The 27,500-nt window shown below is 45.3% G+C and overlaps 1 long non-coding RNA gene across 1 annotated transcript in view; it reads left to right on the forward strand.

Annotated features, from left to right (window-relative positions):
* The window catches only part of LOC142203971 (uncharacterized), a 176,358-nt gene that overhangs the window by 106,939 nt on the left and 41,919 nt on the right, over window positions 1-27,500 (forward strand). The window contains exon 3 of the long non-coding RNA XR_012716129.1: window positions 13,642-13,703. This is a non-coding gene — a long non-coding RNA (uncharacterized LOC142203971). The remainder of the gene's footprint in view (window positions 1-13,641; window positions 13,704-27,500) is intronic.

Here is a 27,500-nt window from a genome sequence, read left to right on the forward strand (position 1 = left end):
CATTTCTTTTCTCCTGGCCTGGCGGGGCCGATATATTTGGATTAGAAGGTTACACAATTCCCCTGATACACAACTCTGCTTTCTAAGATTAACAGATGGAATACAGTAGCCTTGTAGCCCTAAAGATGGAAGTATAGATACGGCGAGACCCTTCTAGAACTAAACAGAAAGTCCTGCATCCATAGTGTCTGCACATACGGTATGGATTATCCTTGAGGCGATCCAACTAATAGTGTAATGCCCCCTGGGAAAAATATGCAAATTAGCTTCCCTTCAGAAGTAAGAAAACTGTGCGACCCTATAAAAAGCCTTGAAATATGGCCAAGGAGCAACACCCATCTGTAAGCAGAGGAGCTCCTTGTCCATACAGAGGGGGTTCTGTTACACGTAGACACCTATAGATCCTTATTCTGGTGGGACTGCCATGTATAGGTCCATCTGTATATCGTGATTCTGATGGGACTGCCATGTATAGGTCCAGCTACATATCCAGATTCTGGTGGGACATCTTTCTATAGGTCCTGATTCTGATGGAACAGTCACCTATGGGTCCATCTACATTTCCTGATTCTGGTGGGACAGCCATCTATAGGTCCAGCTACATATCCAGATTCTGATGGGACAACTTTCTATAGGTCCTGATTTTGGTGGGACAGCCATGTATAGGTCCAGCTACATAACCTGATTCTGATCGGACCGCTCTCTATAGGTCCTGATTCTGATGGAACAGTCACCTATAGGTCCATCTACATTTCCTGATTCTGATGGGACAGCCATCTTTAGGTCCATCTATAGATCTTGATTTTGGTGGGACAACCATCTATAGGTTTACCCAGAGATCTTGATCTTGGTGGGACTGTTATCTATAGGATCATCTATAGGTTCTTATTTTGGTGGAGGAGTCCTGCAATCCAGATGATATGAAGGATAGCAGTGGAGATCTGTACATTTGCCCCCCATTCTTCCTGGCATTTTGAGGACGGTGTCACTGGAAGGTAAAACCTAATTGTCTTATAATTGTACTTCTTCATTATCCTTGAGGAGATCCAACTAATAGTGTGTTGCTCTCTGGGAAATGGTATGCAAATGAGCTCTCCTCCAGAAGTAAGAAAACTGTCTCTCTAGTGCCACCTATAGGGGATTATCATTTAGATCAATGTCTGATCCTTTAAGGAGCACTGAAACATGGCAAACTGTAGACCTCACCGCTGCGTAGGGTTCTGTTACGGGGTTGCTATCTATAGGTGGCGCTAGAGAAAGAGGTTTCTTTCTTCTAGAGGAGAGCTATTAGTGGTGCATACATGCCAACAGTCCTGCAAACAAGACTAGGATGGAGCTTTAACCTGTCAGATGGGCGGCTCCTGTCTTTCTGCTCCAATCCAGGACCGTCCACCTGACAGCAGACGGTACGATTGTGCCAAAAGTTACAGAAATGATTGCTCGGGAACGGTGAGGGCTAGAGAAAAAATTCCAACCACGGCAGAATCATTGGAGGGTCGAAGAGTTAGAGTTGGTGAAAGTGATGACAGGTCCCCTTTAAGTAGCACCCTTGCCTGACTGCAAAGGGTTAGCATACATAGTCTATACCTAATCTATTTACCAGAGTGGCACCCTTTTACTAGGCGCAGACAAATAGCCCTTTAATAGTGTATATAACCACTGATCTGCCGCTTCGATTTGGGGTATGGAAGTTTTATTCAGAAGAACCCAGCCCATATCTATAGGGGGTGTCTGGGTGACGTTACAGTACTTTGCTATATAAGAGGGGAGCAGGAGATTGGGTAAGGGGCTCTTTTGACTGCACATGACACACTGTACGCCTTACAGTACCCACGCTTTAGCCTTGTGGTTTCCCGCTGTCGGCCACTAGAGGGAGATGACGACATCATTGCATAACGAGATGCTGCACAAAGCGTCGTCTTTTCCCATATTAGAGCTCAAAAATGTGAAAGGAATTAATTTTCCTTTCATTTTTGTTCGGAGACAGATCAGATTATGTCATCTTCCTGGGCAGCCCCGCACAGCGCAGAGCAGGCAAACGCTGCCATAAAGTGAGAAAGCAGCAGAAATGTAGGCAGGATGGAGATGAGCAGAAAAGGCTGCAAATCTCAAGGTCTCATTGTTGGAACCCGCCTGGAATATCCAGGAACAGATTTAGGTTTTTCTAGATTTTTCTCTATGGCAGCTTCACATAGGGAACTGAAGGGCTGAGAATTATTATGTTGTTTTATATTATTCTATTGATGATGTTATGTACTATACTGTACATGTCTGATGGGTCAGGGGCTAAGGGTCTACATATGGCGACCGCTAGAGTCCAAGCACCTTCATGCCAGGGATCAATCAAGTATGTGTTGTCAAAAATACCCTGATAAGCCCCCGAACTGTAATGTGAATAGAGACTGAATATACTTCCGTACTGCAGATTCTGGCGAGTCGGTCAATTGGGCATTATACTGTATGGAGCTGGTAAAGGGAGCATTATACTGTATAGGAGGCAATAAAGGATGCATGGTACTATACGGGGACCGGTAAAGGGGCATTGTATTGTGCGGCTGGCCATGGAAGAGGGGCAATAAGAGGGCATTATACTGTGTAGGATCCAGGAAAGGGCAGTTATTCTCTGTGAGGGGGCATTATACTGTGCAAGGACCACTAGGGGGCATTATACTTCCTGAAAATTGTCACTGAGATATTGCTGTTTTTGTCAATATGCATTACTGTTACTCAAAACAGCTCATTTGCATGTTATGAGAACAGCAAACTTTTGGCAGGAGAGGCGTATACCCAGAAATAATCCAGAAGATAAATAGGTTACTGTCACCAGACCCAGCATATCACCCCAGCCCTGCAGATAGATAGGTTAGTGTCACCAGAACCAGCATATCACCCCAGTCCTGCAGATAGATAGGTTAGTGTCACCAGTACCAGCATATCACCCCAGCACTGCAGATAGATAGGTTAGTGTCACCTGAACCAGCATATCACCCCAGCCCTGCAGATAGATAGGTTAGTGTCACCAGACCCAGCATATCACCCCAGTCCTGCAGATAGATAGGTTAGTGTCACCAGAACCAGCATATCACCCCAGCCCTGCAGATAGATAGCTTAGTGTCACCAGAACCAGCATATCACCGCAGTCCTGCAGATAGATAGGTTAGTGTCACCAGACCCAGCATATCACCCCAGCCCTGCAGATAGATAGGTTAGTGTCACCAGAACCAGCATATCACCCCAGCCCTGCAGATAGATAGGTTAGTGTCACCAGACCCAGCATATCACCCCAGCCCTGCAGATAGATAGGTTACTGTCACCAAAACCAGCATATCACCCCAGCCTGCAGATAGATAGGTTACTGTCACCAGAACTAACCTATCCCCCCAGCGCTGCAGATAGATAGGTTACTGTCACCAGTACCAGCATATCACCCCAGCCTGCAGATAGATAGGTTACTGTCACCAGAACCAGCATATCACCCCAGCCTGCAGATAGATAGGTTACTGTCACCAGAACTAACCTATCCCCCCAGCGCTGCAGATAGATAGGTTAGTGTCACCAGAACCAGCATATCACCCCAGCCTGCAGATAGATAGGTTACTGTCACCAGAACTAACCTATCCCCCCAGCGCTGCAGATAGATAGGTTACTGTCACCAGACCCAGCATATCACCCCAGCCCTGCAGATAGATAGGTTAGTGTCACCAGAACCAGCATATCACCCCAGCCCTGCAGATAGATAGCTTAGTCTCACCAGAACCAGCATATCACCCCAGCCCTGCAGATAGATAGGTTAGTGTCACCAGACCCAGCATATCACCCCAGCCCTGCAGATAGATAGGTTAGTGTCACCAGAACCAGCATATCACCCCAGCCCTGCAGATAGATAGGTTAGTGTCACCAGACCCAGCATATCACCCCAGCCCTGCAGATAGATAGGTTACTGTCACCAAAACCAGCATATCACCCCAGCCTGCAGATAGATAGGTTACTGTCACCAGAACTAACCTATCCCCCCAGCGCTGCAGATAGATAGGTTACTGTCACCAGTACCAGCATATCACCCCAGCCTGCAGATAGATAGGTTACTGTCACCAGAACCAGCATATCACCCCAGCCTGCAGATAGATAGGTTACTGTCACCAGAACTAACCTATCCCCCCAGCGCTGCAGATAGATAGGTTAGTGTCACCAGAACCAGCATATCACCCCAGCCTGCAGATAGATAGGTTACTGTCACCAGAACTAACCTATCCCCCCAGCGCTGCAGATAGATAGGTTACTGTCACCAGACCCAGCATATCACCCCAGCCCTGCAGATAGATAGGTTAGTGTCACCAGAACCAGCATATCACCCCAGCCCTGCAGATAGATAGCTTAGTGTCACCAGAACCAGCATATCACCCCAGCCCTGCAGATAGATAGGTTAGTGTCACCAGACCCAGCATATCACCCCAGCCCTGCAGATAGATAGGTTAGTGTCACCAGTACCAGCATATCACCCCAGCCTGCAGATAGATAGGTTACTGTCACCAAAACCAGCATATCACCCCAGCCTGCAGATAGATAGGTTACTGTCACCAGAACTAACCTATCCCCCCAGCGCTGCAGATAGATAGGTTACTGTCACCAGTACCAGCATATCACCCCAGCCTGCAGATAGATAGGTTACTGTCACCAGAACCAGCATATCACCCCAGCCTGCAGATAGATAGGTTACTGTCACCAGAACTAACCTATCCCCCCAGCGCTGCAGATAGATAGGTTAGTGTCACCAGAACCAGCATATCACCCCAGCCTGCAGATAGATAGGTTACTGTCACCAGAACTAACCTATCCCCCCAGCGCTGCAGATAGATAGGTTACTGTCACCAGTACCAGCATATCACCCCAGCCTGCAGATAGATAGGTTACTGTCACCAGAACCAGCATATCACCCCAGCCCTGTAGATAGATAGGTTACTGTCACCAGAACCAGCATATCACCCCAGCCTGCAGATAGATAGGTTAGTTTCACCAGAACCAGCATATCACCCCAGCCCTGCAGATAGATAGGTTACTGTCACCAGAACCAGCATATCACCCCAGCCTGCAGATAGATAGGTTAGTTTCACCAGAACCAGCATATCACCCCAGCCCTGCAGATAGATAGGTTACTGTCACCAGAACCAGCATATCACCCCAGCCCTGCAGATAGATAGGTTAGTGTCACCAGAACCAGCATATCACCCCAGCCTGCAGATAGATAGGTTAGTTTCACCAGAACCAGCATATCACCCCAGCCCTGCAGATAGATAGGTTAGTTTCACCAGAACCAGCATATCACCCCAGCCCTGCAGATAGATAGGTTAGTGTCACCAGAACCAGCATATCACCCCAGCCCTGCAGATAGATAGGTTACTGTCACCAGAACCAGCATATCACCCCAGCCTGCAGATAGATAGGTTAGTTTCACCAGAACCAGCATATCACCCCAGCCCTGCAGATAGATAGGTTACTGTCACCAGAACCAGCATATCACCCCAGCCTGCAGATAGATAGGTTAGTTTCACCAGAACCAGCATATCACCCCAGCCCTGCAGATAGATAGGTTACTGTCACCAGAACCAGCATATCACCCCAGCCCTGCAGATAGATAGGTTAGTTTCACCAGAACCAGCATATCACCCCAGCCCTGCAGATAGATAGGTTACTGTCACCAGAACCAGCATATCACCCCAGCCCTGCAGATAGATAGGTTAGTGTCACCAGAACCAGCATATCACCCCAGCCTGCAGATAGATAGGTTAGTTTCACCAGAACCAGCATATCACCCCAGCCCTGCAGATAGATAGGTTACTGTCACCAGAACCAGCATATCACCCCAGCCCTGCAGATAGATAGGTTAGTGTCACCAGTACCAGCATATCACCCCAGCCTGCAGATAGATAGGTTACTGTCACCAGAACTAACATATCCCCCCAGCGCTGCAGATAGATAGGTTACTGTCACCAGAACCAGCATATCACCCCAGCCTGCAGATAGATAGGTTAGTGTCACCAGAACCAGCATATCACCCCAGCCCTGCAGATAGATAGGTTACTGTCACCAGAACCAGCATATCACCCCACTCCTGCAGATAGATAGGTTAGTGTCACCAGAACCAGCATATCACCCCAGCCCTGCAGATAGATAGGTTAGTGTCACCAGAACCAGCATATCACCCCACTCCTGCAGATAGATAGGTTAGTGTCACCAGAACCAGCATATCACCCCAGTCCTGCAGATACATAGGTTAGTGTCACCAGAACCAGCATATCACCCCAGCCCTGCAGTTAGATAGGTTAGTGTCACCAGAACCAGCATATCACCCCAGCCCTGCAGATAGATAGGTTACTGTCACCAGACCCCAACAGTATTTTCCTCTTGTGAATCACCCACTCCATTTCCGAGATATCACTGTGTTTGTCAGTATGTACATTATCTCTTCAGTGCAATGATGGCATGGCTGCCCATTGGACCAATGGCTATATCCTTGTTGCTCCAAAGAGCCAAGCATCACTGGAATCCAGGTAAAGTTTCTAAGAGGATATGTATATATTTGCTTAGTAAATATCCTGTTCTCCCTCAGGGTAAACAGGATGATGGGACTAAAGAATAATACCCAGAGGTCGCACTTAAAGGGAATAAACAGAGTTTTCTATTGTATTATTAATGAGAGGATTCTCCTTAATGAAGTTCTTCTCATTGTATGCTAAGGAGATGTATGTTTGTGCCAGGGCTTGGAAGGTCCCACCAATGGAATGGAGCGCCTTAGGCTGATGTTTGCTTATCTACTTTATCATTGTACACACAGAACATATTAAGAAAGAGGTCCTAGTGACAAGTCTTTGGTGTCCAGAGTCATCTACGAGTGCAGTAGTCTTCTGGATATTGGGACAACTGTTGTGTGGCATCATTGTGCCAGATCTTGAACAACTGAAAGATCTGCTGGTGCTCAGATGGGACATTCAGACTTGTCAGGTTCATAGAAGAGCAGGAATCTGAGGAAATATATTGTCAACAAGCCAAACCACAGCCAAAAAACCCATCTCAAAGTCAATTTGGGATTTGCAAGTGGTTCTGTACTGTATATTTTGAGAGTCCATTGGTGGAGGACCAAGAAGTAGAACAAACATCTGCTAAGCACTAAAAAAAACATAAGATTTGAGTTCAGGAGGGAAGAAGGTCTTGGATGTATTTTTAGGAGGCTGATGAGTTTGAAAAATGTAAGAAAGAAAAAAAATTAAATATTGGGAATCTCCTTCTCAGAAATGAATTTGTATTGTCCTCAGCGATTCCTCCCATATAATGTATTCTCTATTTTTTAGAAAATGTTCCAATAATAGATTTTGAGGTGACCACAACAATATAAAATTTGGTGGCTTCTTAGACAGGGAAGATCTGATACCTACTGTATTAGACGATCCTATGAAAGAAACGTTCCTCGAGATTGCTACGAGTCTTCTGGAAAGTGAAGTGCTTAGGTTGGCCTCATCGTAGTATGAAATTGTACAGTGGCAAACATAGGAGGGGCAACTAATTTAGGCAGTCACCTTATTCTGCTCTGTCAAACACCATTTTGTAGATGAAATGAAATCTTGGAGATCCGTGCAGAAGGTTGATGGAATGGCATCTACTCTGTTTTTGGCCCATGTTGACCTTTTTCTGGCTTTGCCTAATTTGGGGTTATATCTCTTGACTTGATTACATCTCTGGTCATGACTTGTCTTCCATGTCTGTCAACCTGGTAATGATGTCTACTGAATTCTTGTATGTCTTCAGCGTTCTTATGTCTTGGTGGCTCCTTCCAATTGGAGACTGCCCTGAAGACCATGCAACAAAGACCATAAGGTTAAAGCCAGGAGATACCTGAGACTCTCGGATTTGACCTTGCCAATCCAAAAAGTTCCAGTGTCTAGGTTTGTACGAGTTTGTTCAGATCAACCACCACCATCAGTTTAACTCGCTGCTTCTTTCGAGGAGAGATGTGTCTGAGATTACCAAGATGAGATGCCCAACTGCGAGATGCCCAACTTTGTGAAGAAAAACTTAATTTTTTTTGAAAGCCGGTCATTTTGCCCCATTCATCTTGTGATATCTCCAGCCAAGAAGAAAGGTTAGTTTGTACACATCTGGTTTTTACGGCAACTTATCTGAAATTATACATTTTTTTTGCCCACTTTCTGTCCGAGAGATTTTTTTCAATTTTTTTCACGAAGCCATAAACACTATGTCGGGGACTGTTGGGTGGTGTTTTCTCGAATTTATCAAACAATTACAGATCTCCAGTTATAAAAATTCACCTCCATCCTGTTCAAGGAAACTTCTATTCTGTTTCTAAGAAGTGTTTGATTCTAAGTCATACGATAACGGCATGTGGGTTTAATGCGGAGGGAACATCCCTTTGCTTTGTTTGCTTGTGTTTTTTGGTGATTTTTTTTTGTTTATTGGATACACGGTTGTCAAACAAGTTGTTAAAGTGCTCAGCCAGCCGTAATGAGGTCCACAGACACCTAGGAGATCTCTTAGTATAATATTTCTAGGATATTATTGTGAGGGACCTTTCTTCTAAGTGGGGCCTGTCGGGTGGTCCAGGAATAGAATTACAAAGCTGATTATTTTTTTTAAATTTTCTTCCTAAAAACACCTCTCTATAGGTTGTGTGTTAAAGTCTTTTTGTGTAGTTCAAGAGAGCTGAGCTGTAATACCAGATTCCACCTCTAGACCAGTGTGGCAATGTTTTTGGACGAGATCGGATATGTTTTTGTAATGGAGGACAACCCCTTTCCAAATATTTTCAGTGACCTTGGAAAATTGGGTATTACTGTTTCTTCAGGGTATTTGTTGGGTTCCCAGTTATCTCCATTGATTTTGTTATCTCCTGGTACCGTGAACGCATCATCACCCGAATCTCAAGTTGATCTTCAGCTCAAGACCTCAGTAAATTGAGACCAATTTGGTTGCTATAAATGTGTGTAGGGTTTAGCCGATCTTGAGATTTTAGGATCGATTTAAAATCCGATTTCCAATCATTTTCCAGCCCATCGCGATCGTGAAATTTGCTCGATCGCCGATCGGGATCCGATCCTTTCCGATCCCGATCGCTCATCCCTACAGGCAGTGCAGTCCTAGAAACTAGTCCGACTCCATTAACTCAACCGTTCCACATGGACATTGTGCGGACCTCTGAGAAGAAGAAATCTGCTCCGGTGGAGAACCTCTTTAAACTCGAAAATGGAGCAGTCTTGAGATCTCGACAAGGTCAGACAAGGACACAAGGAAGTGACATTTCTAACATCACCATCATCCACTTTCCCCGCACCCTCGCAGTCAGGAGAGCAGCTGTAGGCAGCTGATCCAGATGGGAAATGTTTGAAGTCATCTGAAAACATAATCTCAATCAAATCTCCATGTCTTTGTCGGCAAGAGAGTTCATAAGACGATTCTGACAAGCGCTCTGAAATATTTCACAGCAAAGTCGCATCCTTCTTACATTCCGCTATGTCAAACAAATGCCTTATCTGTCCTTATCTGGGAGCAGGAAGTCGAGGCCGGAGTCGGGTGTTGTAGACATGTGATGAGCTCACTTCTCATAGACACTTAGTCTACTGTTTACATCCAACCCTATACATTCGGCTATAAAACCTTCACTAATATCCGCCATAGATTATTCTAAAAGGAAGAGCGTAAACAATAAGGAAAGTCGTACATAACATAATCTGGATGCAAATTAGCTCCCGACTCGGGGAACAACAACTTCCTGTGTAGCTAATGCCCTTCAAACCAGAAGAGAAAGATACCCATCAGCAGACATCTTTGATATTTTGTGATTTTTGCCCCTTGTTGGTGCAGAGCGGGGTACTAGTGAGTGGCTTTCGATGTAGGCAGAGAGGGGATAATGTTTCTCCTTTTGGAGACTGCCAGTTGGCATGGGGGGTCTTATAGGTAAGACAATGGCGGTGTTGAGTATTGACTTATAGAAGTAGCATTAAGGAGACACTTTTTGTCATCTGGGATGAGAGCTAATTTATAGGCCCAGGAAGCATTGCCTGGTGTGAGGCCCCCTTACGTGTCTTAGAGACCCACCAAGTGAAAATTTTCACATGGCTATGCCCTCTTTGGGCCATGAGACAACCCTTTTTTGTGACTTAGGCACAAAATGTTCCAGTTGTGCAACTATTTTTGTAAATGTGACTTGCTCATATATTGTGGCCAAGAGCCTGGCAGATGGTTGGAGCCTTCCACCACCAGGCCTGGTAGATATCATCCCTTTTTGCAGGTGTCTACTGGAAGTATTGGAGAGTTGACAAGCATATAGGGTTGAGCCGATCTTGAGATTTCAGGATCGTTTTTAGAATCCGATTTTCGATCATTTTCCAGCCGATCGCAATCGTGAAATTTGCTCAGTCGCCGATCGGGATCCGATCTTTCCCGATCCCAATCGCTCAACCCTACATGTATGTGAATAACATATCCCTATTTACCAAAAATGTGATTGGGAACAACCAAAGGGCCATGCCACCTTTCTTAGAAGTTCAAGTGATGTTGAATTCTGGTCGGACACATCTTACTACCCTAAAAGCCAAAATATGTCCCAAAGCCCACTGGCCTAAAATGTTTACAGAGTATTTTATCAGGTTTTCTTACCTTTGGACAAAGTGAACCAATTATGATGCCACCTGAAGCCATGGGAGATATGTTTTTGAAGGGTAGGACAAAATTAGTGGAGAAAACCAGCCTCAACACCGTGAGGACACAATATCTTGATCAGTGGATTAAATAAATTTTATGCCTCCAAGATGACAAGAAATCAAGAAACTGTTTTTGTGCCAATGATGGAACCATGCAAGAACCATCTTGGTCCACACCGTTTGACCTACCAAATCTAGATAATGTGATTGATTTTCTACTAAAGGACTTCCTATGGCATCTACAATGGATTGGTTGGTCTACTGGATGTTGGTCTACAGACCATTGCAATATCAGTGTTCATGTGTATGGGGAGGTCAGGAGAAATAGGCGTTGTTGGCCAAACTATGGCCAATGTTTGGCCATTTTTAGTGTTCATGTCTTGAAGGTCAAACCAATTCGTACAACGTGGGAATAGATTTTCCCAACATTTGAGGTTCTGCTTTGCTGTAGACCAATTTTTTGTTAGCTGTGCCCATTTCATTGTTTGTGTATATAGTTGGCATGGAATATTTAGCATGTTACAGTATGTCGCGTACATTGAGAAATAAAAGCTGGGTGTAGTCATTAAATGTGGATACTGACATGTGCAATGTGAAGTTACAACATGTCCTAAAACCAGAAGAAATTCACAAGATTATGTCATAAACTCATTCCGTTTCCATCTTGTCGAAGCAGAAAAAAATGCTTTGAGGTCCCTAATGGTCCTATAATAAGATGTACCGTATATAATGTCCACCCTTACCCTAGCTCAAATTTGGTAAAGGACTCCAATTCAATACAATATCACAGCATTCTAGGGAAACCCTGGATAGGCTGTAATACACAACAAAACCACCGGGTGGCCACGAATATAGAATCGATAACCTGTGATGAATATGGAAATCATGTGGTTTTGAAAAGCTGGTCATCTCATGACACGTATATCTGGGCTTGTCCTTAAAGAAGGACAAATCTGTACAAAGTTATTTTGACCAAGCTTAAAAAGGTTTCCACTTTTATTAAAAGGGTCTCCTGATATCAGACTGATGCCACCCCACGACTGAGAGCCTTGATTGATCATATGTAAATAGTAATGAGTGAATCTCACAATTAGGGTTGAGTGATCGGGATCGGAAAAGATCGGATTCCAATTGGCGATCGAGTAAATTTAACGATCGCGATTGGAATTCTGAACCCCATCTTTTCTGGTGGGATCGAGGTCGGAGGTTATTTCCCACAATGCTTGGCTACTGGCCAATCATTGTGGGAAAACCTAACATTAGGGTTGAGCGATCGGGAGAGATCGGACCCGATCGGTGATCGAGCAAATTTCACGATCGGGATCGGCTGGAAAATTATTGAAAATCGGATTTTAAAAACAATCCTGAAACCTCAAGATCGTCTCAACCCTACTCACAACATTTGTTCATGAGGTTTGCCCAAAAGATGTGGAAGTCCTATTATTATTATACTGTGGGTCTCACCTTTCCTGGGCTCCCGTTCTTCTTTTCTGGCATTTGGTCTTTGCCCTCAGGCTTCTTTGTCCTCTTCTGGTTTCTTCTTTGGTTTTACACAACCTGGGGTCACTACTGAGGCCTGACCTTGGGCCTCAATAATCATGTGTGACATGGCAACATCATGGGTGAGCGGACACCCTGGAGAGGGTAGGAAAAGTGAGTATCTGTGTTTTTTATTTGGTCCCTCCCTTAGACTTTTGCTACTTCTGTTCCGGGGTCTGAAGAGTGTTGTAACTAACCCCCGTACGAGCCCAAAACTTTTGGAAAATTCGTAACGAACCTGGCGCGTTTCTCCCATCTCTAGCTGTAAACTGTCTATAGGTAGGAGAGAGGGTGCAATGTAGAGACCACAATATTTCAATAGTGATGGAACAGAATATTTAAAAAACTTCATACAATAGGAATGATGATTCTGTTTTTTTTAATTTTTTTGTAAATTTTTTGAAAATGTTTTTGAATTACAATTTTCTAATTGACCATTGTATTAGATTTCACTGTCCACCCTGTAAATAAAATCTTGCCGGCTCTATAATTTCCTTCCACAGTTGCCACAATGGCTGCTATTAATACATGTCCTTCTGAGAAACACTGCCACGAAACCGATAAACACTGCCTGGCTGATATAACCGTGAAGTTTCCCTAACAACAGTCTCTATTTGAGTTTATTTGCTGTATTTATAGGGGAGGGGCCTCCCTATATCACCAGACGTGGTTTGACAAGGACATTGCTATATCTCACAGCTACCAATTAAGCGGAAAAATTAGAATAAAATTGTTTCCTTTTGAAATAGAGAAAAAAAAAAGAAATTCTCTTTTTGGACGGTTGTTTTTGAAAATTCACAAGGGTTAAAAAGTTTTTTCTTAGAAAACTTCAAAAACAGACTCGAACCAGTTCGCGGCTTTCCAGTTGTAGGATGGAGGAGAGGGGGGGAACGAACCTTGTGGCCGAAGTGTGAAGGTCTACTCTCTAAGGTGGCGATATCCCACCACTAGAAGGGGGCGATTGATGTAAATTATTGCCACGTGGTCCCGTCTTCTGGGTCTTTAGTCCATGGTAGGACTCTGGTAAAATGTCTCGGTCTTAGGCTATATTCACACAGCTGTGAAAAAGGGATGAACGGTCTGTTTTTTTGGGGGTTTTTTTCATGTCCATGGGGCATTTGTCTTCACTCATGACCCAGAAAAATGTCCCGAAATAGGATGACCTAATTTTTGCCGGTCGGTTAAAACGGAAGCTTTGAAATCAATGTATTCTCTACACGTTTTTGATAACTTTTTGAGTTATTTTGTACTTTTTATTAGCTATTTTACATTTCTGTAGACATGTTGTAGAACATTGTGCACAATATTGTGCCATGATACTAATATACTCTTTTCTTTTTTCTTTTTTTTTTTTGGTGTTTTTCTGACATTTTTCCAATATTATATTTTCCAGATCGCAGGATATGAAGCTTTGAACTGTGTCGCGATTGATCATGGGGTCGTCTCTTATCAGTGGTATGTGACTGGAATATTTTTTTATTAATTTTTGTTTTTAATTCTGTTATATTCTACATGTTAATACACGATAACGATGAGAATTTATGACAGGTAATTTTTTACTAAGGAAGAACTACCGGCAAAAAAAATTCACTACTACTAACCCTACTATAAAGCAAGGCCTAGAGGAGCCACTGAACCAATTTGGGAAATATTGAACTGATTGTTGGAATTTTGTATCTTTATACGAATGTTTTAGGACTCCCAACAAGTGGATCACAATTTGTGTTAAAGGGATCTCCCACAAATTGCATTAAAGGGGTTTTCATTGTTGTCCGGGTGAAGTGTGAAATAAAAATAGAACGCGTACTTGCCTAGCCCTGGTATTCCATTCCACTGACATGGCTACCATTCCCTCTGTCCCACCATCTTGTCTGGACCATAAGTGGTGAGGCTTTGTAGGTCAGTCACTAGCCTCGGTGGCCACATGTGCGTGGACCATGACTTCACTGCTAATGACGCCGTGCAGTTGAGATCAAGGTTAATGATGCCATGTTCTTGGGGTCAATGCTAATGATGCCATGTTCTTGACGTCAGGGATTGGCCCATAGGAGTTATAGGAACCTCAATACTTCTGGTCCAATTGGGACCGGAAACAGAGGCAAGGGATGAAATTCCAGAAGTGACTATGCCTTGCTTTTTTGGTTTTATACCTCCCCTGACCTCAACTGAGGTCATGGCCAATAGCTGAGTAATGGACCCCCCTTGCCCTAGCTGTACTTAAATATGCACTTTATTATGAGCCACCAAATCCTGTCCCATCACCCAATCCTCCACCCCAGCTGGGCCATGGGAAAATTGGCTTGCATGATACTGGGCCTTGGTATAAAAAAGGTGTGTACCGCTGACCTAGGTGCTAAATTTGTGATCACTGAGGGTGGTACCAATCACTAGGATCTGGATAGAGTCTTCCCCGCTGCATCTGGAGGAGCTGATGAGAACAACCGCGCCGTCTACGTACGCCCTACTGTACATCATGCCCCTATTTCTCCCCAGAGATGACCGCATGAGTATCTGGCAACCTCCAGGCCTTCAGCCTCCATCCATGCCAGTGACTCTCTCAAGAGTAAAGGTGCCCGGACACATAATGGCAAAGTTGGCCAGCAGGGGTAGTTGACTATCCTTGATGTATGGGGGAGTGCCATCTCTCTCCCGATAGAAGATCAGGCATGTTAAATTTTAACACCCCATCCTTATGTTTATTACATATGTATTTGTGGCCGAACCAAGTGTGTATGTATATGGGAAAGAGGGTAAAGGTCAGAACAAAGAAATCTTAGCCAAAACACGGTCACCTCTATAACTTCTATCTATATATACATCATAATGGTAAAGAGCGTACGTGGTAATCTTAGTGCCCCAGAGGGAAACGCACTATACCGTAATTCTGTCTTTATAGCACCACCACTAGGGGGAGCTATGTGCTTCTAAAAGTATAGCCCTAGCAATCAATCTAATGAATTGTATGTAGTCGTACGTAGTCAGCTCCGCCTCCTTCTGCTCGAGACTTGATTCCTATAATTCTATATGTATTTTACATTACAAAGGAAACCCATTCGGTATGATTTAACCCTATCCCCTCTTGCATGGACAGACTTGACCAACGAGCACACAAGGGCCCATTGTTTGTTCCCCTTAACAAGACCCGTGGGCCGATTCTCCTCCCTCCACAACCAGGACTGGGTCCATTTCTCCGGGATCCCCACAGTCTATAGCTTTACATAAGAGACTCTCCTCCCCACACGGGGTTAAATCTCATTTCTTTGCATTGGGACACTTTTGTATATATAAAAGCAGCTGTACAGAGTAAATTTGTGCGGCCTCGGCAGCGTAAACATGGAAGTTGTTCCTGGCTGCCCATTTTGTTTAGCGCTAACTGCTATTATTGTGCATCAATCTCTAAACTCTCATTGTCTTACAGGGGAAATGACTTGAAAATTAAGCATGTTCGCTTTTTTTATGACTTCCTGCATGAATCACTGCGATCCTTGTGCCAAATGGTTTCCACTTGATGCTATAAATAGAGCCGTGAATCTATGGAGTCATTGCCTGAATCTCTGCAGGATTGCGCTTCTCATAGGAAAATTATTTACTGGAGGCCGAAAGCGGCGCGTCATCTGTCATGAGCATCAGTGCCGCGCGTCCTCAGTGTGTGTCTTTAGCATCAGTGCCGCGCGTCCTCAGTGTGTGTCTTTAGCATCAGGGCCACGCGTCCTCAGTGTGTGTCTCTAGCATCAGTGCCGCACATCCTCAGTGTGTGCGCGTTCTTAGTCTGTGCCTTTAGCATCAGTGCCGCGCGTCCTCAGTCTATGCCTTTACCATCAGTGCTGCACGTCCTCCGTGTGTGTCTTTAGCATCAGTGCCGCGCATCCTCAGTGTGTGTCTTTAGCATCAGTGCCGCGCGTTCTTAGTCTATGCCTTTAGCATCAGTGCCGCGCGTCCTCAGTCTGTGCTTTAGCATTAGTGCTGCACGTCTTCCGTGTGTGTCTTTAGCATCAGTGCCGCGCGTCCTCAGTGTGTGTCTCTAGCATCAGTGCCGCGCATTCTCAGTGTGTGTCTTTAGCATCAGTGCCACACATCCTCAGTGTGTGCCTTTAGCATCAGTGCCGCACATCCTCAGTGTGTGTCTTTAGCATCAGTGCCGCACATTCTCAGTGTGTGTCTTTAGCATCAGTGCCACGTATACTCCCTCTAGTGCCTTCAGCATTAGTGTCATATGTGTTTTTCACAACTACCACACTGACCCATTCATTTCTGTATTTTCACGGTTTGGTGTATGGGGCCATGAGCAAAACTCAGGACCAGTCCTATTCCTGTCCGTTGTGCGGACTGTGTTCACTGGTCACAATGAATGGGACTGAGAAAGCGCGGGTGGTGCACAAGCGGCACATGGATGTCAGGGTCCATACCCTTCAATCTCAACCTAGGGTTGAGTTTACACAGAGATTTTTGCAGAAGGATTTTAATCCATTATTTGCAAATTATTTCAGCCAATGGGGAAAAAAAAGCAACATGACCTATCTAAGGCTGAGACCCCACATTGTGGAAATGCAGCTTTTTTTGTTGCGTTTTTTTTTTTTTTTTTTTTGAGCCAAAGCCAGGAGTGGCTACAAAAGGAATGGAAAATATCTACAGTAGGAACTCTTACACTTCTCCCTTCTGCTCAATCCATTTCTGGCTTTGGCTCAAAAAGCTGCAGCAAAGTCTGCAACAAAAACAGCTGCATTTCCGCACCGTGAGGTCTTAGCCTGAAGGTGGATTCTGCCTTGAAAACCCATTGAAATCAATGTCAGATGGAAAAAACATTTTTTAATGCATTTTTTGCAAAAGCCGCATCCAAAACCACTATTTTTTCAAAGTCTCATCTTCATTTAACGTTACATTGGAAGTCTGCAGTAAATCTGCCATGTCTGAACAGAACCCTAATAATGACATCCAGGATGGGGGCACTAATATAGGAGTACATTATATTATCATCTGCTAGTACCGCCATACCATGCTGACTAGCAGCATGCAGAAGCTGTCAGCAGTAACAATATACATTACAGCGTGAATGTTTCCTTGAGCGGGGATTACTTGTTCACTGTGACATATAATGTATACAGCAGCGCTTTAATCTGGGGATAGGCCCGGCCCGGCTCGCCACTACTGACAGGAGGGAAGGGCTCGCAAATCACACAATGTAATATCCCCCCCCCCCCCCTATAATAGTATAATGGCGCCCACCGTTGATGCATCTGTCCACCAAGTGACACAACTCACAACAGGGGAAATCGCCCGCTATTATTAGGATCGGTGAAGGTTTCACTTTTCAGACCCCCCGCTGAACAGCTATTTATCTTCTATCCTAGATGACAACCCCTTTAACTACAGGTCCCGTGGTGCCTTGTCAGCATGATGTTGGGTCTACTAAAGGCCCTGGCGCAAAAGCTCTGCACATATCTGCATCGTTTTATCCGTACTTTTTTGCAGCATTTACTTTTCCCTTTCCTTCTCTATCTGGCCCAGACGACTCATTCACAGCATGTCTGTACACACAAGCTTTTCATTATTCCCATCCCGTCCATTCCCCCCATATAGTATCGTGATCCCCCTTTTGTGTAGCAGTCTCCTCGACAGAATCCCTCCTTGACTATTTTCCTGTATTTTTGTAGTTTTGCTATTATATCTGTGAAAATGTTACTCTTCTCCTTTCTGGCAGTGGAAGGCTGTGGATCAAATCTTCTGAATCAAAGTCTAAGGCCCGGGAAAGGCAACACTGTGTCCTGTGCAGCAGCTCGTTGCAGGCAGAGGTGAATGGTTTGCAATGGTTTTACATCTTCTACAGAAGTGACCTTGAGGGAGATTCGGTGACCACATCCAACAACACAATACATAGGACTATAAAGTTTTATTGTCGCCCCGAGTGCGTTTGGCCCATTCCTTCCCTGTCGTCTCTTACAGAGCACCTGTCAGCACCTCCACCAATCTGAGCACTTTCCATCCTTTAATAACCACCCCTCCACTGATTCTGGCACAGTTGGAATTTTTTCTTTAGCCCCCACCGTTCCTGAGCAATCCATACAGTTAGTTTTGGTGCCGGATATCCTAAATAGACTCTGTAATATCCAGTGGGTGGTGTCAGGCAGGAGTAAGTAAGGGGGCGTGACCCAGGTCTCCAATCAGAGATGCCTCTTGCAAGTTCCTACCTGATTACACCCACTTGACATTAGGGAGTCTAGTTATCCTATCAGGCATCAAAACTGCCTGCACTGATTACTCTGGCACGGTGTGGGCTAGAGAAAAAATTCCACCTGTCCCGGAATCAGCGGTGCGGCGTTTATTAAAGGATGAAAAGAACTGTAGTTGGTGGAGGTAATAAAAGTTCCTCATTAAAGGGGTTGTCCGGGATTATGATATTGAGCTCACTTCTTAGGCCAGTGACATCACATCCATGCTGAGCCGCCATACCGAGCACAATGTAGTGAAGAGGCCGCAGCGATCAATATCCTAGTCCCGGACAACCCCTTTAATGGTCGTTGTTGCTTCCGCGTGTCAGCAACGTGCGTACTTTAAGGAAAATGTGACTCATTTGTTTTTGCCAGTTAATAACCAACTTCCCCATTAAACTAATTGCATAAGACAACACGCGGCGGTGCCCACGAGCGATAAGAAGATGACTAATGTTGCCACTCAGTCCTTCTATAGGTGTCTCCTCCAAACGTCCGCGCTGCGCTCTTGTGATGTCATTATCTCTGTTCTGCTTCTACTCCGTCCTTGCTGCTTTGAATAGTTCAGTTATTGCCGCTGGGAGCGATAAGCCGGAGAAGTTAAGATAGCTCGCGGACTTTTAAGTCCCCATGAAGGAGGGCGGCTCGCTGTGATGTTGATACCCTGTGCAAGGACAGAGGCCGGACACCCGGCTTAATCAGTAATCGGCCCCTGTGTGTCTGCCGATCATGTGTTCCCCGCACCTGCTGTTCTTAGGGCAGGTGAGAGCGCGCCCGCTCCCCAGGACTTCCTCTACTACACATACAAAAAGTGTCGCCAATTTAGAAAAAAAAAAAAATAAAAATTTTATCACTTTTTTTTTTTTTTTCCCAGTCTGGTTTTTAATGTTATTCTGATCAAAAAAGAGAACGTGACAGGAAGTGTTGTCATAGGGACATTGCCCTTTTGCACTAATGTCCACCCCTGAGGTGCATAATCGCAATAAAGGATATTCATGTAGATAGTGATATGAACCCCCAAGATTGCCTTAGGACCACACTAATCTGACTGAGCACAGGACAGGAAGTGTTGTCATAGGGACATTGACATTTTTACACCAACATCTACCCCGTAGGTGCTCAGTGGCAGCAGTGGATGTTGATGTCGACTGCGATATGAATCCCCAAGGTAGCCTGATAACCACACTGATCTGCCGCAGCACAGGACAAGAAGTGTTGCCATAGGGACATTGATATTTTGAACCAATATCTACCCATTAATTATGAACTGGTAATAGTGGACTTAATGTAGCTTGTGATATGGACCCCCAAGGGTTCCTGTGGCAACGCCAAGCTGCCAAAGCATGTGACAGGAAGTGTTGTCATAGGGACATTGCCCTTGTCCACCCCTGAGGTGCATAATCGCAATAAAGGATATTCATGTAGATAGCAATATGAACCCACAAGATTGCCTTAGGGCCGCACCAATCTGAACGAGCACAGGACAGGAAGTGTTGTCATAGGGACATTGACATTTTCCTCCAGTGACCACCTCTTAGGTGCTGAATACCAGTAGTGGACATTAATGACGATTGTGATGTAAACCTTCAAGGTTGCCTTATGACAACACTGCTGCCAGAGCACGGGACAGGAAGTGTTGTCATAGGGACATTGAGATTTTTGAATCAATATCTAACCCATTAGGTACTAACTGGTAATAGTGGACTTAATGTAGCTTGTGATATGGACCCCCAAGGGTTCCCTTTTAACCTCGGGACAGGAAGTGTTGTCATAGGGAACCCTTTATATTCAATCGATCCGATTTCTGCTCAGGAAACAATTCTTTGAGCTCTTTCTAGAAGATTTTGGCTTCTTCTCCTTTAAGGACAGAGCATTGTATCCCTGAGCGGCTCCGCGTTACGACCTGACAATGGATATTCAATGGCCGGCGTATATTTATAATACTTTATTATCATCAATCCTGCTTCATTCTTCACCAAACACAAAACAATGAGAGCGCCGCCGCTCGCCCAGTAGCAGGTGACCCCAATTTTATTGGATCCACTTAAAACATTTTCACCACACCCACAGCTCAGGTCAGTGGGACCTCATCTGAACACGCGTCAACCCACAAAAGCCTGTCGGGTGAGAAAATGTTTCAAGTATGTCCAAAAAATCGTTTCGATAGAAACCGCCGCAGTTATTAACTACAGTACGTGTACATTGTGAGATGGGATTACCGTGAACAATGCCGCCATATAACATGCGAACATAACACGCCGAGGACTCGTGGGGGGCGAGCAGGGGTCAGTAATACAGCGCGGGCCCGCGGTGGGATAATAGAATTACGGTATGTGACAAAAGTCGCCATTTTGGGCCAAGTTATAGCTGGTTATAGCTGATTCCAACATGGCACATGGGACCCCAATTTATTAAGGGGCGCCCCTGCCACCTATGCAGGGGAGGATGAAGGGAAGCGGACATTTGGGGTTCACCATACAGGAATGGTTATGTTCTGGGCTCCATTGATCACTGCATAGTGTTACGTATGGCCTGGTCGGACGGGACGCCCTTAAAGGGCACCACACGCAGCAGAGCGTGGCAGCCACCTCACCCTACCCTTGTCTCCCCAATCGCAGATCATCACTAAGGTTGAGACGATCTTGAGATTTCAGGATCGTTCTTAAAATCCAATTTTCGATCATTTTCCTCACGATCGTGAAATTTGCTCGATCGCCGATTGGGATCTGATCTTTCCCGATCGCTCAACCCTACATGTCAGTTCCCACAATGCTTGGCTACTGGCCAAAGCTAACGTGAGACCTCGATCCCGCCGTAAAAGATCGGGATCGGAATTCTGATCGCGATCATGAAATTTACTCGATCGCCTAATCATCACTCAATGACACGTCAGACATCTAAATACAACACCCCCTACTGGCCAAACCAAACACGCTCGCTGCCATAACCTAACTTCTTAAACCGAACCCCCCCGTGTTCCCGTTCCGCTCCTCGGTGCGGGATAGATCCCACTTTCTATCAGTTTGCTGCGGCTTTAAGGGATTTGCCCCCCTATCCTCTCGGAGCGCTCGGCCTCCGGTCTGCCTTGTCTAAATGAACACTGTAGGGGCCAAATTGGGGAGATTTTCAATATGTGGGGGAAATGTGAGCCACGAGCCCTCCACTGTAAATTCTTCATGACATTCCAGGTTTATCGAGCCAAATAAGTTTCCCATGGTATGTCTGTTACATCATAATCTGCCTACACAGGCAGTAACCTAGGAGATGGGCTCACAACACGGAAAACACCGAGCCCGGGAATTAGGATCCCAGCGTATTGGGTTCTCCTATAGTGTAATGTGTATACGCTGTGCCCACGTATACCCCAGACAAGAGACGCCATGTCAGCGCCGGCCTGCAGGAGGAAAACTTAGACTTTATTAAAAAAAAAAAAAATCTACTTTCTGGCAATGAACGGGTTAATCCCCACAATACATCATTGCATTGACTTCTATACTGTACAATATGGCCATGAGGATCGATTGGGGAACAAACAGGAGTCAGATTGTATGGTCGCCTGCCATCGTGTAATACTACCTCCGACCTGCCGTGGCCGCTGTAGGAGAAATGTCTGGCTGATGGCCAAACTGAAACAGGTCGTCTTTAATGATAAAACCACTTTAAAGGAGGCGGCCATGTTAATAAGGTAGCAGGTTATAGAGCAGGAGGAGCGGAGCAGATTGTATATAGTACCAATCACATGACCCAAGGTCAGGACCAGCCAGGGACCCCCAGGTTCGGTGCATAAAGGACCCCAGAGGAAGTAAATGTTGCTGACACACCCCTTTAACAATGTGTTAGTCATGTGACTAGAGAGACGCCACATTGCCGAAAACCTGTCTGGTGCTTTGCTGCTTATGGTAAAGCCCGCGACACTTGTCCGTTGTAAGGTGCGGCCTCACCTTTAACCATTAGCGTCACCTAAACTCCTCCTTCCACATAACATCGAATGAGCAGCTTTGGCTGTGAATAGAGAAGAAAACAAGGATTTAAACAGTACATAGATGGGAGATGGAATGCAGTTCTGTAAAGGTGGAGTTGCCCTTTAAGTACTTGCGGTTGTATAGATCTGGCAGCAGATGTTTCACTCCTATAAAATATCCAGTTTTCTCCTGTAAATCGTAGGCGCTGCGTAAAGTGCACGGTGTGGCGGTGTTATGTCCTCAGCCTGCATGTGACCTGCGACAAGATCAATCTCATTCATGACATCCCAGTGTTAACCCCTTACTGTACGCACCCTGAAGGATTCCTGTAGAGGACGTATTACTAGAGCATTGGCATATCTATGGTGCAGTACGGGCACTTGGCACAAGCAGGGACATACAGAGGGTCACACCCGGGCCCAGGAACCTTAGGGGGGCCTGTAAGGTGTCTTTTCTCAATATGTAGGGACGAGGGCGATAAACAATACATTTATAGTTATGGGGACTGATATATATTTTCTATTGTGTCCCAGGAGCTTCATGAGGTGCCTCGGGCCACCAGGGCCATTGGCCGTTGGTCACATACAGCCAACTCTTCCAGACCGTGCCGGAGACTCCTAAAGCAAGGGGTGACCGAAAAGAGCTAAAAAATCTCCAATTGTATACAGGATAAGGGCATCTTAGGGGTTTTTCTCTCTGCATTTTTCGGGCAGAAACCCAGCGGACCCCGTTATAATCTGTAGGATCCCTGAAATTCCACTGGTAACCGCTTTTTAAGCGGTGTGTGTTTCTGATATTCGGGTCCCCAAGTGGAAACGGAAAAACGGAAACCCAAACACAAATCTGAACCTTGCATAAACTTTTTGGGACCTCCCACTTTGGGGTAGATTTTTTTTATTAGCCACACCCCTTTTGAAAATGTGCAAATTTGGGACAGTTGGCAGCAATTCCCGGTTTGCACCAGACAGACAAACCTCCAACAAATATTCACAAAATGAATCGCGCAAAGTTTGCCTGTCTGTAATGAATTTTTTTTTATTTACATGACCATGAAGACCTTTCACCCTGTCACATATAATTGCCCTTTTGAGGGCAATTTTTCTTTTTAACCCTTTTTCCCTTTTTCCCCCCCTTCGGGACTACGTAAGTAGTTCACCGGTGATGAAAAATTTTGTGTTTGGATGATCGCTAACATTTTGGAGATTTTGCGACAAACTCTTTTTTCTTATTAGGGGAAGGGGTATTGTTACAGTTGACCTCCTCTTTAATAGGTTTGCACATGGACGCCCATTAGGGTTGAGGAATCGGAATCAGAAAAGATGGGGATCTGATCAGCGATCAAGTAAATTTCACAATCGCAATGGAAATTCCGATCCCCATCTTTTCCGGTGGGATCGGGGTCAGAGGTTAACTCAAGATCGGCTCAACCCTATTCATGTCTATATCATGAATAGGGTTGAGCGATCAGGATCGGGAAAGATCAGGTTCCGATCAGTGATCGAGTAAATTTCACAATCGCAATGGGAATTCCGATCCTAATCTTTTCCAGTGGGATTGAGGGAACTCAAGATCAGCTCAACCCTATTCATGTATATATCACGAAGGGATTGGGAAAGATCAGATCCAGATCGGTGATTGAGCAAATTTCACGATCGGGATCGGCTACAAAATGATTGGAAATTGGATTTTAAAATCGATCCTGAAATCTCTAGATCGACTCAACCCTAATGCCCATTTCTGCTGCCTACATGGGCCAATACATCTTTTGCTTGCACAATTTTTTGACCTGCACGTTTTTCTTTTGTGCGGACTTTGAGGGGAGGTATTGTACCGCAGATATGTTACCTGCCTGAGCAAACATCCCTGACAGCGAGCTGCATTGTGTGATCAGCGCTCTGTACAGGAAACGTCTCCACAACATGCTGTGACAGCTCTCACCGAGACATAGATGTGCGACTTGAGTCAATAGAGGAGCCCATTGGTTAGTCCCCGGCGAGTCGACCTTGTTCGCGCCCAATGGGCTGCCACCTTTAAGGCTGGGTCTGTGGAATTCCAAAACTGCTGTGAGTCCCAGTACAGCGCTCCTCATGCCTGTATTATTTGCTTACAGGGCATGACCACTTTGGGCAAGTCTTCATGTGAGTCAGCTTTTAGCTGATCCATGGGAAAATTCCTTTGTGTTGTCAAGCAGAGTTTGTTCACATTTTCAAAGGGATAACTCAAGTACGAAAAAAAAGGCGAATGCCTCGAAAAAAAATTTTTTTGTGATATCTGCAGCCGGCGTGTTAAAAATGGGCCCGTCACAACATTGTTAGCGGGTTATTTGTGGTTTAAAGGGCCAGCGACGGAGTTTTTTGTTGCCTGTAACAACCTATCACAGCACAGCTTTCATTCAAAAGCACATGACAAAATGAAAGTTGTCATTGATTGCTATGGGCAATAGCAACCAATCACAGTGCAGCTTTTATTTTGTCATCTGCTTTGGAACAATAAAGCTGTGCCGAGATTGGTTGTTTTCATTTTAAAATTCTCCTCCCTTTGCCCATGATATTGGGCCCCTAAATGAACAACATGGGCTTATACTACTGGGGTTTAGGGCACCGGATGTGGTCGCCCCAGTTCTGTCTATCAGGTACGGTCATGAGTCCTCTCCTGCACGTGTTTCAGGGGTTTAGGGCATATGTGCCACCTCTCCCGAAGGTTCCTGGACCCTCCCTCGGCCTGGGGCTTTATTTGTGACTAGGGCTGAGCTGATCTTGAAATTTCAGGATCGTTTTTAAAATCCGATTTTCGATCATTTTCCAGCCGATCCCGATCGTGAAATTTGCTTGATCGCCGATCGGGACCCAATTTTTCCCGATTGCTCAACCCCATTCATGATATAGACATGAATGGGGTTGAGCCAATCTTGAGATAACCTCCAATCTTTATCCCGCCGGAAAAGATCGGAAATTCCGATCGCGATCGTGAAATTTACTCGATCGCCGATCGGAATCCGATCTTTTCCGATCCAGATTGCTCAACCCCATTTGTAACTTGTACGCTTTAAATGTCAGTCACATCTAAAAATGGGGGTGGGGGGCTATGGATGGCATTATGCTCTTTTGGGGTACTATGAGGACATTATTCTATGTGGGGGCACTATGAGGGCATTGTACTTACTATGTGGGGGCACTATGAGGGCATTGTACTTACTATGTGGGGGCACTACAAGAGCATTGTACTTACTATGTGGGGGCACTATGAGGGCATTGTACTTACTATGTGGGGGCACTATGAGGGCATTGTACTTACTATGTGGGGGCACTACAAGAGCATTGTACTTACTATGTGGGGGCACTACAAGAGCATTGTACTTACTATGTGGGGGCACTATGAGGGCATTGTACTTACTATGTGGGGGCACTACAAGAGCATTGTACTTACTATGTGGGGGCACTATGAGGGCATTGTACTATGTGGGGGCACTATGAGGGCATTGTACTTTGTGGGGGCACTATGAGGGCATTGTACTTACTATGTGGGGGCACTATGAGGGCATTATACTTACTATGTGGGGGCACTATGAGGGCATTGTACTTACTATGTGGGGGCACTATGAGGGCATTGTACTTACTATGTGGGGGCACTATGAGGGCATTGTACTTACTATGTGGGGGCACTATGAGGGCATTGTACTTACTATGTGGGGGCACTACAAGAGCATTGTACTTACTATGTGGGGGCACTATGAGGGCATTGTACTTACTATGTGGGGGCACTATGAGGGCATTGTACTTACTATGTGGGGGCACTATGAGGGCATTGTACTTACTATGTGGGGGCACTATGAGGGCATTGTACTTACTATGTGGGCATTGTACTTACTATGTGGGGGCACTACAAGAGCATTGTACTTACTATGTGGGGACACTATGAGGGCATTGTACTTACTATGTGGGGGCACTATGAGGGCATTGTACTTACTATGTGGGGGCACTATGAGGGCATTGTACTTACTATGTGGGCATTGTACTTACTATGTGGGGGCACTACAAGAGCATTGTACTTACTATGTGGGGGCACTACAAGAGCATTGTTCTTACTATGTGGGGGCACTATGAGGGCATTGTACTTACTATGTGGGGGCACTATGAGGGCATTGTACTTACTATGTGGGGGCACTATGAGGGCATTGTACTTACTATGTGGGGGCACTACAAGAGCATTGTACTTACTATGTGGGGGCACTATGAGGGCATTGTACTTACTATGTGGGGGCACTATGAGGGCATTGTACTTACTATGTGGGGGCACTACAAGAGCATTGTACTTACTATGTGGGGGCACTATGAGGGCATTGTACTTACTATGTGGGGGCACTACAAGAGCATTGTACTTACTATGTGGGGGCACTATGAGGGCATTGTACTTACTATGTGGGGGCACTACAAGAGCATTGTACTTACTATGTGGGGGCACTATGAGGGCATTGTACTTACTATGTGGGGGCACTATGAGGGCATTGTACTTACTATGTGGGGGCACTACAAGAGCATTGTACTTACTATGTGGGGGCACTATGAGGGCATTGTACTTACTATGTGGGGGCACTGAGGGCATTGTACTTACTATGTGGGGGCACTACAAGAGCATTGTACTTACTATGTGGGGGCACTATGAGGGCATTGTACTTACTATGTGGGGGCACTATGAGGGCATTGTACTTACTATGTGGGGGCACTACACGAGCATTGTACTTACTATGTGGGGGCACTACAAGAGCATTGTACTTACTATGTGGGGACACTATGAGGGCATTGTACTTACTATGTGGGGGCACTATGAGGGCATTGTACTTACTATGTGGGGGCACTACAAGAGCATTGTACTTACTATGTGGGGGCACTATGAGGGCATTGTACTTACTATGTGGGGGCACTACAAGAGCATTGTACTTACTATGTGGGGGCACTATGAGGGCATTGTACTTACTATGTGGGGGCACTACACGAGCATTGTACTTACTATGTGGGGGCACTACAAGAGCATTGTACTTACTATGTGGGGACACTATGAGGGCATTGTACTTACTATGTGGGGGC

Source organism: Leptodactylus fuscus, chromosome 5, assembly GCF_031893055.1.
Source record: "Leptodactylus fuscus isolate aLepFus1 chromosome 5, aLepFus1.hap2, whole genome shotgun sequence".
Taxonomy (NCBI): Eukaryota; Metazoa; Chordata; class Amphibia; order Anura; family Leptodactylidae; genus Leptodactylus; species Leptodactylus fuscus.